We start from the raw sequence: 13,057 nt of genomic DNA, 5'->3' as shown, positions 1-13,057 counted from the left end.
CCTCAAGTATATTGTAGTATAGAGGTGGAATTTAAGGAAAGGTATTAAGCAGGTTGTGTTGTAGCTTATAGGCAAGTAATAAATTATATCATGTATCTTGAATGTATCATAGATAAGCTGCTATATAATGATTGCCACTTCAGATAGCTATGAAATTAAGAGATTAAATAGTTGTTACTTAACCTTCTAATTTCTGCATAAGTCTAATTACATGAAATAGAAGTTGGTGTTTTGATTTTTTACTTTGCTTTTCTGTTTGGAGTGTCATTGTAACTACTGTATTGTAAATGATGGAAAATAATTGCATATGTTACAAAAAATAAATTGTGTTATATTAAAAAAACACAAAACAAAAAAATTTTTTTAATTTATATTTAAAATAATAAAATTAAAGTAAAAAATAAATTAAAATAAAAAATTTTTAATTAAAAGTAAAATACTTATGTATAAGCCTAACAAAACATGTATGGCATCTGTATGATGAAAATGTCAAAATGCTTATTTAGAAAAACCTAAATTATGGGACACCTGGGTGGCTCGGTTGGGTGTCTGGCTTTGGCTCAGTCATGATCTCACGGTTTGTGGGTTCAAGCCCCACGTCAGGCTCTGTGCTGACAGCTAGCTCAGAGCCTGGAGCCTGCTTCAGATTCTGTATCTCCCTCTCTCTCTCTGACCATCCCCTGCTCACACTGTTTCTCTCTGTTTCTCAAAAATAAATAAAAAACATAAAAAATTAAAAAAAAAGAAAAACCTAAATTAAATAAAAAGACACACCACGCTCACTGATCGAGAGACAACATAGTTGTCAATTTCCCCCAAACTAACTGCATCAGGAACTTTCCTATACACAGAGACAAGATAATTCTAAAATTTATATGGATCTACAAAGGACTAGAGCAGCCAAAACTATTTTGTTGAAGAAAAACAATGTTGGAGGGCTTGCACTGACCAATTTTAACATTTATTATAAAGCCACAGGAATAAAGACCTTGAGGTATTAACAAGAGGACCGACACATAGACCAGACACAGACCCACGAAAACATCACCAATGGTTTTTCAACAAAGTCACAAAAGCAATTTGATAGAGAAAAGATAGTCTTTTTGACAAATGATAGTGGAATAATTGGGCCAAAAACAAAACAAAACAAAACCTCTAAACTCAATGTATACCTCACACCTTACAAAAATTAATGCAAAATGATCACAAATAAAATGTAAAGCATAAATCATTTGAAAGAAAAAATTGGAAAGCTCTCTTTACATGCCCTTTTATTGGGTAGAATTCAGAATTCACAAATACAACACCAAAAACATACCCATTAACAATTATTTTTTAATTTAACAAACAAGTTCCATATAAGAAGATACTGGCAAATTGCATACTCTGCAAGGGACTTTCATTCAGGATATATAAAGAACTCTCAAACTCCAGCAGTGATAAGAACAAAAAATAGGCTGAGTACTTGAACAGCCACTTTACCAAAGGAGATATAGATGTAAGAGGCAAATAAGCTCATGAAAAGATGCTCCACCGTCATTTGCTTATGGAAATGCAAATTAAGTCATCACCATTACACACCTAGTAAATGGCTACAATTAAGGGAGGGGGCGGTACACCGCCTCACAATACTAAGTCATTCAGAGCAGCTAGAACTCTCCTCCCTGCAGGTGAGAAGAGAAATGGTACAGACATTCTGTCCTTCAACAAGTGTCACTTCAACAAGTGTAAGGTGTGGATCATCAACACACTGTAATACTAGTAAGAAATAATAAAAGTGAGCTGTTGATACACATAACAGTATGGATGTACTTCTGAGGCATTAAGCTGAATGAAAGAAGTCAGAATCCAAAGATTACGTATTGTATCATCCCATTTATATGACACCTACAAGCCAAAATCACAGGGACAAAGAGTAGATGCCCAGTTGCCAGAGGTCAGTAGGCAGGGTAGCCCGAGGAAATTGTGGAACATAATAGAACTGTTTTGTATCCTGATTCTGGCTGTGGTTATATCAATATTACATGTATTAAATTTCATAAAACAGCGTATCAAAAATTATAAATGGCAACTCCATATAAGTTGTTTTAAACACCCAATGACAGGGGCGTCTGGGTGGCTCAGTCAGTTGAGCGTCCGACTCTTGGTTTCAGCCCAGGTCATGATCCCAGTGTGATGAGTAGGATCCCAGTGGGATGAGCCCCGAGTTGGGCTCTGCGCCGACAGAGTGGATTCTCTCTCTCTCTCCACCCCTTCCCTGCTCACGCTCTTTCTCTCTCAAAATAAATAAACTTAAGAAAAAAAGAAAAAAGAAAATACCCAATGACAGAAAAACAGTAAAGAAATGTCTACAAAGTTCTGAACCAAAACCCCATAATGTTATACCCAGTCAGGTTTTCATTTGTATAAAGCAAAAGGCAGCACAGACAGGTTCAAGTGAGGATGAATACAGGAGCGAATAGACATGATTCCAAAAAAAAGTATTCATTTGTGAAATCCAGCCAATAAAGAGTTAAACCAAACAGACCGTGGTGAGCACACAATTATTTAAATACATAATCAAGACTAAACAGCTCTCGTTAACAATTACGACAGTCAAAAGGAAGCCAATGTTCTAAAATCTTGACAATATCAAAATAATTAACAAAAATGTGCCAGTTTGGGAGGAGAAAATGAAAAGAATTCGAGGGAGCTGACACCATCATGTTTCACAACAGGGAGTGTCCCGTACCCTCTTGAGTAAAAACCTAATTAAAAACCACTCTAATCCCGGGTGCCAATTGTAATTCAGTAAAAAACCTAACCATTTGCGTTCTATAAATTTCTTCTTAAACATAAAGTGGTTTTTAAAAAACTTTTTATTTTGAGGTCATTTTCAGATTACGGAGAAGGTGAAAACATAATACAGAGGATTCAGTGTGCATTTCACCAATTTCCCCTAATGTTAACTTTTTACATTGTTGCAGAATCTGGTCCGGATCACCTGCCGAAAAACCAAGCAGCACTCGGAGTTCTTGGAAGGGAGGAGGTTTATTTTACACCCATGGGCTCAGGGGAGATCATTCTCCAGAGGTCTGAGCTCAGAGCATCAGCAGAGGGAATAATTTATAGCCTGTTACTTCCGCATTCCTCATTAACACGCAGGACAAGAAGTGTGGGAAGAAGAACCCGGAAGAGGAAGCCTTTGATCAGGGACAGGTATTTCCTTATCAGTCCTGTTGCCCATCTTATAACAGATTCAACATGACCAGATAGAGTTACCAAAACCAGGAAACCAGCACTGATATAATATCATTAACAAAACTACAGATCTTAGTAAAATATTGCCAGTGTTCCCAATGATGTCCTTTTTCTCGTCCAGAATCAGATCCAGATCTCATATTGCACTCAGTTGTCACGTGTCCTTAATAATTTCCTTAGAAAGAGGCACCTGGGTGGCTCAGCCAGGTAAGTAAGTGTCTGACTTCAGCTCAGGTCATGATCTTGCAGGTCTTGAGTTCAAGCCCCGCATCAGGCTCACTGCTGTCAGTGAGGAGCCTGCTTCAGATCCTCTGTCCTCTCTCTTGGCCCCTCCCTCACTCATTCTTTCTCTCAAAAATAAACATTAAAAAAATAATAATGTCCTTCGAGAGATCTGTTAAGATCCCTTGTGTGAAGAAAAATTATTTTGAAAATGAGCAATTACTTCAACTTCACTTTCAGTTCTTCTTTTTCTTTAAGGCTGGGTAAAATGGAATACTCTATTTAAAATACTATTACAATAACACCAGTGTCGTATGAGTTGAATGAGGGATTAATATCTCAATATTCATCAGAAAAAAACAAATCAAGTGCTAGAGATGCGCTTTGCAAGCCCTTATTTAGCCAGAAAATAACACCATGCCCACAGACTATTATAGGCAATGAGAAACCTTTGAAAAGTTTTCAGCACAGGAGGGATCTGATTTGTATGTTTCCTAACATACCTGTGGCTGCTAAGCAGGGAATGAATTAAGGGGGCTCGACCCGAAGGGGGCAAGTTGGAAAACTGTTATAACACAACACATAGACCATTTAGGAATCTACTGAGCTCCAAGTAATAGAAAACCCATTTGACAGTGCCTTACACAAAAGACCAGTTCATTCTTCTTCTCACAAGAAATTTAGAGGTCAGCAGTTACTGGTGTTATCAGCTGTTTCACCAAGGACACAGGGTCTTTTTTTTTTTTTTTTTTTGGTCTTTCTGTTCCATCCTAACACTACATGGTTCCAAGATAGCTGCCACGGCTCCAGACATCACATCCATGTTTCAAGAAAGAAAAATTCAGGGGGTGCTTGGGTGGCTCAGTCAGTTAAGCATCTGTTATAGGTCAACTTATGGAAAGTAATAGGTCAACTTATAGGATATCAGAAAGCTTACTGTATATAAGTTCGGCTTAATTACTAACCACCTCATCTCATTTCTGTAGCAACACCTACCTGCTAGATAGATAACTTAGATTGCAAAACTCTCCCCCACCCCTTTTACTAAGACCTGGTCAAAGGCAAGATCAACAGGTGAAAGTCACCTAGTCTGTCTCTCGAGGTATCTTAGGTGTCTATGATTGGTCACTATGAAGGAACAAAAAACTTTAAAATGATGGGTTCCTGCCAAAACTAACATTTGTGTATTGCAGTATAATTGGCTACCACAGAATGCTGTGAATGTAATTGATTAACTAAATAATGACCTATTCTGTCCATATAATCTCACTGACCCCTTTGTTCAGGGCCATTCTCTGCTCCTTAACACCAGGGAGATCAGGTTTGGCCCAGCCGTAAATAAAAACATGTGGCTGTAAATAAAATGCCTCGATTCTATTCGGCTTTGGTGGTCTTTTCAACATCACCCTGCAACAGCATCCAATTCTTGATTTCAGCTCCAGCCTTGATCTCAGGGTCATGAGTTCAAGCCCCACAATGGGCAAAGCCTACTTTAAAAAAAAAAAGAAAGAAAAATTCAGCACAGGTGTAAGACTCCACACCTATCCCTTTTACCTCCAGGAGACTTTTGTTTCCCTCTTATTGGTCACAACTCTCACACCTAAGTGCAAAAGAGGCTGGGAATGAGCATGACCTGAGATAATGGCCATTATAGACACAATGATGTGTTCACTCAGTGTAGAAGAAGGAGGGAAGGTACATTTTGGGTCAGCAATTAACAATGTCTGTCAGACAGGTATGAGATGAAGAGCCCCAAGCTATGTCAGTGAATGGGGGCTGGAGATGAGTGGGTACCTATGAGATATTTAGAAGACAGGAAGAGCAGAATTTGGTGACTGACAGGCTGTCGGATATGAGAGGAGAGGGTAATGAAGGATGCCTCTCTCATTTCTGAGCTGGTAGAACAGGTGACAGCGGTGCTGGGACTGTGGGGGGAAATGCCACCTGCTGTATCTCCTTGGGGCATCTAATATACTGAGCAGCATTAGGAAGGTGTTCCTTGATTCATTTTTAAAATAATAACCAAAACAACCACCACCTAATAAGCATACACAATGGGCCAGGCATGGTAACAAATGTTTTATTTGCATTATCTCATTTAATCTTTGTAACAACTCAGTGTGTTTGGTCTGTCTTGGTCACTGGGACGTCACCAGTGTCCAGAAGAGCACCAGGGACACAGGAGGTGATCTGTACATATTAAACAAAGGAAGAACAGCAGTATTATCAGTGTTTTATAGGTGACAAATTGGAGGTTCCGAGAGGTTAAAGGGCTTGTCTCGTAAGGTCATACATATATCCGTAGAATGGTGAGGCCAAGAGCTCACGCGAGCTCTGTGCTTTTCCACCATGGTTTACCACCTTCCTGCCCAACCAAGCTGGGAAACTCCCACCTCTTCAGAAAAAAACCACAAGGGACCACAGGGAAACTGGAACCTTTCCAGATACCAAACCCTCCATGAGGATCCGGATCAGGTTCCCCAGTGCCCCCACCCCCACCCAGTCCTTTGTCACTCTAACGTCCTTAATGCACACCGATCCCTCGGCCCCTGGCTCACCCAGGGATCTTCTCCACCTCAAAGCTGTCCTCAGGCTTCCCAGGTGGATGGATGGCTCTTTCTCAGCCATCACCTCTCAGAAGCCTTCCCTGACTCCAAGACTAAGTCAAGCATCCCCGGCACAGGATCTCTAACCACTACCTACCCCTCTTTTACAGCACTTCCTAGAGCCCATAATGAAAAAGATACAGGCATGATTCTCTGTTTATTTTCTGACCTCCTGCTAGAATGGAAGCTCGGTGAAGGCAAAATATGTGGCTTGTGTATTACATTCCCAGTGTCCAGACCAGTGTCTAGCAGAGCAGATGCTGCATAGGTATTCCGTGTCTGAAGGCGTAGATGAATGGCTGGACAGGTGGGTAGAATGAATAGGTGGACATAATGAATGGATGAACAAATGGATGGAGGGACGTACACACGGAGAGACGCCCTGTATGAACAGAAGGACAGCCAGGTGGATGGATGGATGAGAAGCTTTTCCTAGGCCCCCTATTCTGGGGGTGTCTCCATCTCACATTCCAGATTCCTGGCCGGCAGCCTCTCGCTGGGGCTTTGGATTGCTCCCCTTTCCTTTGGTGACAGAGACTGCCTAGTTGGATCTCACCTGGGCCCACACTGCTGGGAAAGTAGCCAAGAGACTCTAGATCTGCCTTGGGTGTGCAGCAGCAAAAGACTGTGGGCTGATGTGGAAATATTCTTTCCCCCAAGGAGAAGGTGGGCCCGTGCCAATTATGCTACAGAAAGAACTCTTGAAGCAAATCTGTCTTGCACAACAGGTTAGAGTTAAATTTGACCTGAGCCATGAATCATGCTGTCAGTCCCCCATTCAACCACATCACTGAGCCAGCAACCTTTGTGAGTGCTCTTATTTATATAGATACACATTTATGTATTTATGCAGACAGAGGTATGTGCGCAACTGAAGCATTCTGATTAATTGTATCCTTGGGGAGTAAGACTTTTGTTCATCACTCTTTTGTGTTCAGTGGAAGCTGGTTTAAAGATGTAGAGATGCAGGGCCTTGAAGGGCTGGAGGTGGGAAATGCAGGAGATCACCAATTCACTCAGCAAACAGTTCCTGGTGCCTACGCTGAAATGAGCCCTTGGGAGTGTGGGAATGGGGTGGGTGGTGGAGGTGTGAAATTAGGAAGATACGCTTTTCACCTTCATTAAAGTCTAGGGGCACTGCTGACCGACAGGAGGAAGGAGAGTGGGTGGTTGAAGGTTTAGACTCTTTTTTTAAATTTTTAATGTTTATTTATGTTTGAGAGAAAGAGAGAGAGCATGAGCAGGGGAGGAGTAGAGAGAGAAGGAGACACAGAATCTGAGGCAGGCTCCAGGCTCTGAGCTGTCAGCACAGAGCCCGACGCGGGACTCGAACTCACAAACTGCGAGATCACGACCTGAGCCGACGTCAGACGCTTCACTGACTGAGCTACCCAGGCGCCCCGAGGATTTAGACTCTTAGAATCAAATAGATGGAGATTCAAGTCCCAGCTTCACCTTGTACTTGCTGTGTGACCTTGGCAGGTTATGTAAAGTCTCTGAGCCCAAGCTCTCACCTTGTTGGGTAAAGATAGATACAAGCTGTGCCTTCTGGAGTTCGTGTGAGTCTGGAATTAGACAATGAGGGTACGGCCTGGCACAGAGTAAACCCGCAAGAATGGCCATCGCGTCCCTGGCATCATCACACCTAATGCCTTGTCAGCACTCACTGTGGGCCAGGTGCTGCTAGCGCGCCTGTTCCTCACAATGCCCCCAGGAGAGGGTGGTACCTTCCCTCAACTTTTCAAATGAAGGACGTGTGACACAGAGACATTAAGGGACCTGCTCTAGGCCACACTTACCCTAACCAGTGGGGCCAAGCCTTGAACTCGGAGGACAAACCCAGCTCCAGGGGATCACAGGCACATCCCAGGATACCTTTAGCACCCTTCTGGCCCCCTTCTCCTAACTGTGATGGCCCACCCTCCATGACGCAGGGGACATTGCTTCTTTGATCATTAACCATTGTCGAGTGCTAGGTATTTCCTAGGAGCAGCATGGTCTGGTATTGATGGCTCGAATCTGTGCTTTTCTCTCACTTTGGAGAGAAGATTCCTAACAATAGTGACGAGACAAACAGTTGAACTTGAAAGGCATTGTACAGGGAAAGGCTTTAATTCAGATCAGGCTCTGACATTACTTGCCTGCCATATGGTTTTGGGCCCGTCAATTCCCCTCCAATGCCCTTTCAGCGACTTGTAGTCAATCTTTTGGTTTTTTGGTTTGTTTCTTGAGTGTAGTTGACACACTGTGTTACCACAGTTTGAGGTGTAAAACATAGTGATTCGACAAGTTCGAACATTACGCTATGCTCACGCCAATATAGTGACCAACTGTCCCAACACATTGCTATTATAATACCGTTGACTATATTTGTTTTTCTTAATAGTTTTTTTAATGTCTTATTTATTTTTGAGAGAGAGGGAAAACACAAGAGGGGGAGGAACACAGAGAGGGGTACCAAGGATCCGAAGCTGGCTCAGCGCTGACAGCAGCAAGCTCAACATGGGGCTTGAACTCTCGAGCTGAACTGTGGGATCATGACCTGAGCTGAAGCCGGACGCTCCACCGGCTGAGCCCCCCAGGCGCCCCTCGCTCACTATATTCCTCACACTGTGTCTTTTATCCCTATGACTTATTCATTCCCTAACTGGTCACTGTTTTAACATTTTACTAACATTATTCTTCATGGCAATTCTGTGAAGGAAGAACTATTGCATCTCCATTCTACGGATGGGAAAACTGAGACACAGAGAGGTCAGGTAGATTGCCTAAGGTCAGACAGCTGGTAGTGACAGAGCCAGGATTCAAACCAGGTGATCTTGCTCCAAGGTCATCAGTCTTCTTAAGCATGACATCCTCTGGCTTTATTCGCCTTATCACATGTATGTATCTCCCCAACAACCCGAAGTGGGTAAATATTTTCATCTCTATTTTACAGATGAGGAGACTGATGCTCAGAGGACGTGGGTCCTCCGGCTCGTAAGTGGCGGTGCCCCAAGACAGAGGCCAGGTCTGCCATCAGTGAGGTGTTCCCACACAGCAGCGCTACAATCCTCCTGGGGGACAAGTGTGATCAGGTCCCTTTCTTGATCAGATATGGCCACTGCCCCCTCATTGTTCGCAGGATGAAGTCCAAGCACCCTAACCAGGCTTGCCGACTGTTGCCCTGTCCTGCTCTGTCACTCACCAATCCCCCAGAGGACCTGGACCCCATGGGGCAAAGTGAATCCCAGACAAGCCCCCAAATGTGAGAAACAAGCCCACTGACCCAATCTAAGGAGGGACTCAGAGACTCAGAGCACAGTGAAGGGAGGCTTTAATCAATGTTCTTGCAAGAGCGGGTGTCTGACTGACGAGCACAGTTGGGGCGGTCACAGCAGACAATTTATCTCCTAGCATGAAGCCCCTCCCCTGTTTCCCCATTGGCTGAGTACCACAGAGGTTACAGCCTCCCCCGGAAGTCTCCTATGCCCACATACGGCAAAAAGCACATTCCCTGAGGTGACGCAGAGACTTCAGTTCTTTGGCATGTGTTCATTGCAAAGCCCACAAAAATAAGCTTACAAAATTAGGGGAAGAAGAGCAAGGAAGTGAAATGTCTAAGCATTTGAGACTCCCTATGGGTGGGGTGGGGGGTCGTACATATTTCCAATAGGTTGTAAACCTATTGTTAACTAGACAGCACTGCTTTTTTTTTTTAATTTTTTCATGTCTTTATTTTATTTTGAGAGAGAGAGACAGACAGTGTGAGCAGGGGAGGGGAAGAGACAGAGGGAGGTACAGAATCTGAAGCAGGCTCCAGGCTCTGAGTTGTCAGCACAGAGCCTGAAGCCCGGCTTGAACTCACAAACCATGAGATCCTGACCTGAGCCCAAGTCAGATGCTTACCTGACTGAGCCACCCGCCCCTAGACAGCACTGTTTTTATTTGGTATTACTGGAAATGGATCGCCTTCATTTCTCACACCACAGAGTCAAATGAACGGCATGCAGCTTCTGAGGTGCCAGACCCCCTATCCCAGCTCACCTGGCATCCTGCCCTGCCACCCCTGAGAGCCTGGAAATGCCTCCCCCCCCCCAAAGCCTATGGCAACAGAACTACCTTTAAACTCCTGAGATTCTGATGGGGCTGTGCTTGGTCCCCTCTGCAGACTGTACCGGGGGCCACTGTCTCTGATGCCTGGGCAAACCCCACACGTGACCCCTCTGCGAGACTCCACAAGCTGTCTAATCACAGGAAGTGTTCAACAAATCCAGAGGCGGGCTGCTCCTGGGGAGATGTCCTGGAGGGCTTCCTGGTGGCTGGAGACAGCCTGACCCTGGGAGGCACTCTGGGAGGCCAGAGGAAAGGAGGGGAGGGAGGGAGCGGGGACGGAGGGAGTAGCAAGCACAAGGACGGCACCCTCCTCCATCACCGTTCCTAATTCATTCCAGAACCCAGAACCCAGACTCCTCTCCTTGCCTCAATTTCCACATTAGAGCAATCACCTCCCCACAGCAAAGTGAAGGTCTTGAGGATCTCCCGTTTTACCCATCCCAAAGAGCCTACTCATCTATTTATTTTATTGTATAATGTTTATTTATTTTTGAAAGAGAGGAGGGGCAGAGAGAGAGGGAGACAAAGAATCCCAAGGAGGTTTCGCACTGTCAGAGACTAGCCTGATGCAGGGCTCGAGCTCACGAACCACGAGATCATGATGTGAGCCGACATCGAGTCGGACCCTTAACCTACTGAGCCACCCAGCACCTTCATTTTAAACAATGACAGGACTCCCCTAAGGCACACTATGCCCAGATCCTACCCTAGAGCAATAGGAAACAAATCTATGGGGGGTAAGACCCAGCCCTTAGTAGTTTAACATTTTTCCTTTATCTCTTCCATCATTTCCAGTCCCCTTGTGAGGTTAACTCTCACTGGCCCTTTAGGTCTCTCTTCCTCCCGGAAGCCCTCCTGCTGTCATTCTCAAAACCCAAGTTGGGAGTGCCTTTTCTAAGCTCCCACGGCACATCTACTGTTTTCACACTTATTGCCCCGGTAATACTTCGCATTTACTTTCTTTTCCCCTCTGAACCTTGACTGTCACATCGAGATTGTGTCTTATTACTCGCATGTGTCCCCAGAGTCTAGTACAAATGCCTAGCCCATTGTAAAAGACATTAATAACGTAAATAACTGGGTGAATTGAACGTTGAGAAGGCTTCTGGATTTTTACTCTTGTAAATAACAGTGAACATCTCCATAAATAAGCCTTTTCTTGTTGTTTTGGAGCATTCCCCCAGAAGTCAGGCTACTGAGACAAGGACACAAAGATTCATGGGTCTCTTGCTCTAGGTATTTGTGTCTCATTCCGTATGTTTCCTTTCCCCCTTCTTTACCAGACCGGGAATAGCCACCCGTAGAGTTTGGGCAGGACTGACCTACCCTTCATCCCTTCAGTACATTTTCAGTTTAATCCAATCAGGATATTCTATTACTCACCACACCCACCCACTGGCGCAGGCAGTGATGAATCTAAGGATAATTCAATGATAAAGGCTAGGCCGGTGGGGACAGACAGACTCAGATTCAACACTTCTTTTTTCACCATCAGGAAAAAGGCAGGGCTCTAACCAGAGTCAGAAAACATATAGCTCCTATGCTAATGACATCCATTTTGTGGCCATCAGGGGAAGCCAGCCAGGTTTCTGAGTTACATTTTCATTTTTCCTTTCAAACATAAGCATCCTAAGATGTGCTGCCAGATTGTTTTCCCAGGATTTGTCAACATTTGCAATTGGGCTGAAATTGTTTTAAACTGTTTGATAAGGCAGCTGCTTCTAAGAGTTCCATAATTCAGGAGATCAGGGGTCACAAAGACTCCAGGACACTGACTCATCCGTACCGCTCCCTCTCCCAGCGAGCAGCAGAATATAAAGTCAAACAATATCTGTCACCCTGACCTTGAGGAACAGGTAGATGGGAGACCAATCTCTGTTCCCAGACGGTGTGTGATATTTTTTAATGTTGGCAACTTTTTTTATGTTTATTTTTGAGACAGAGAGAACCAGAGCATTTATGGAGATGTTCACTGAATAGGGGAAGGACAGAGAGAGAGAGAGAGAGAGAGGGAGACACCAAATCCGAAGCAGGCTCCAGGCTCTGAGCTGTCAGCACAGAGCCAAACAAGGGGCTCAAAACTCATGAACCATGAGATCATGACCTGAGCTGAAGTTGGACCTCAACCGACTGAGCCACCCAGGCGCCCCTTCATGTCTGCAACTTTTAAGAGTAACTTTTCCTGTTGGTTTTTCTTTTTAAATGTAAAACAACCTTTTATTCATCGCAGAAAAATCAGAAAATATCTGTATTTCAACTCTCTATTGCTGTGTAACAAACCACCCCAAAATTTAGCAGCTTAAAATAATTCTATGGGCCGACGTTCCATGGGTCAGCAATTTGGGAAGGACACAATGGGCACTTGCTCCACCATGGGCCATCAGCTGGGAAGACCAAAGGCTGGGACTGGCTTGATTGCTGGGGGCAGAATTACCCCAACGTGTCTGAACGTAAATGCTGGCCGTCAGCTGGGACCCCGGCTAACACATACACAGGGACTGCCCGTGTGACCTGGGCTTCCCTCATAGCCACGCTGCCTCAGACTTCTTTTTTTTTTTAATGTTTTTTATTTATTTTTGAGAGAGAGTTTGCAAGTGGGAGAAGGGCAGAGAGAGAGGGAGACACAGTATCAGAGGGAGGCTCCAGGCTCTGAGCTGTCAGCACAGAGCCCAACATGGGGCTTGAACTCACGAGCTGTGGAGCTGTGAGATCATGACCTGAGCTGAAGTCAGACGCTCAACCGACTGAGCCACCCACGCTCCCCTCAGACTTCTTACAAAGAAGCTCAAGGCTCCAAGGCTTACACCCCAGCAGAACTTACGTCCCCAAAGTTTCATAGCATTTTATGACTTAGCATTGGAAGTCACATAACATAATTTCTACCACAATCTAGT

Source organism: Suricata suricatta, chromosome 12 (genome assembly GCF_006229205.1).
Source record: "Suricata suricatta isolate VVHF042 chromosome 12, meerkat_22Aug2017_6uvM2_HiC, whole genome shotgun sequence".
NCBI lineage: Eukaryota > Metazoa > Chordata > Mammalia > Carnivora > Herpestidae > Suricata > Suricata suricatta.
This window is presented reverse-complemented; position numbering follows the sequence as displayed.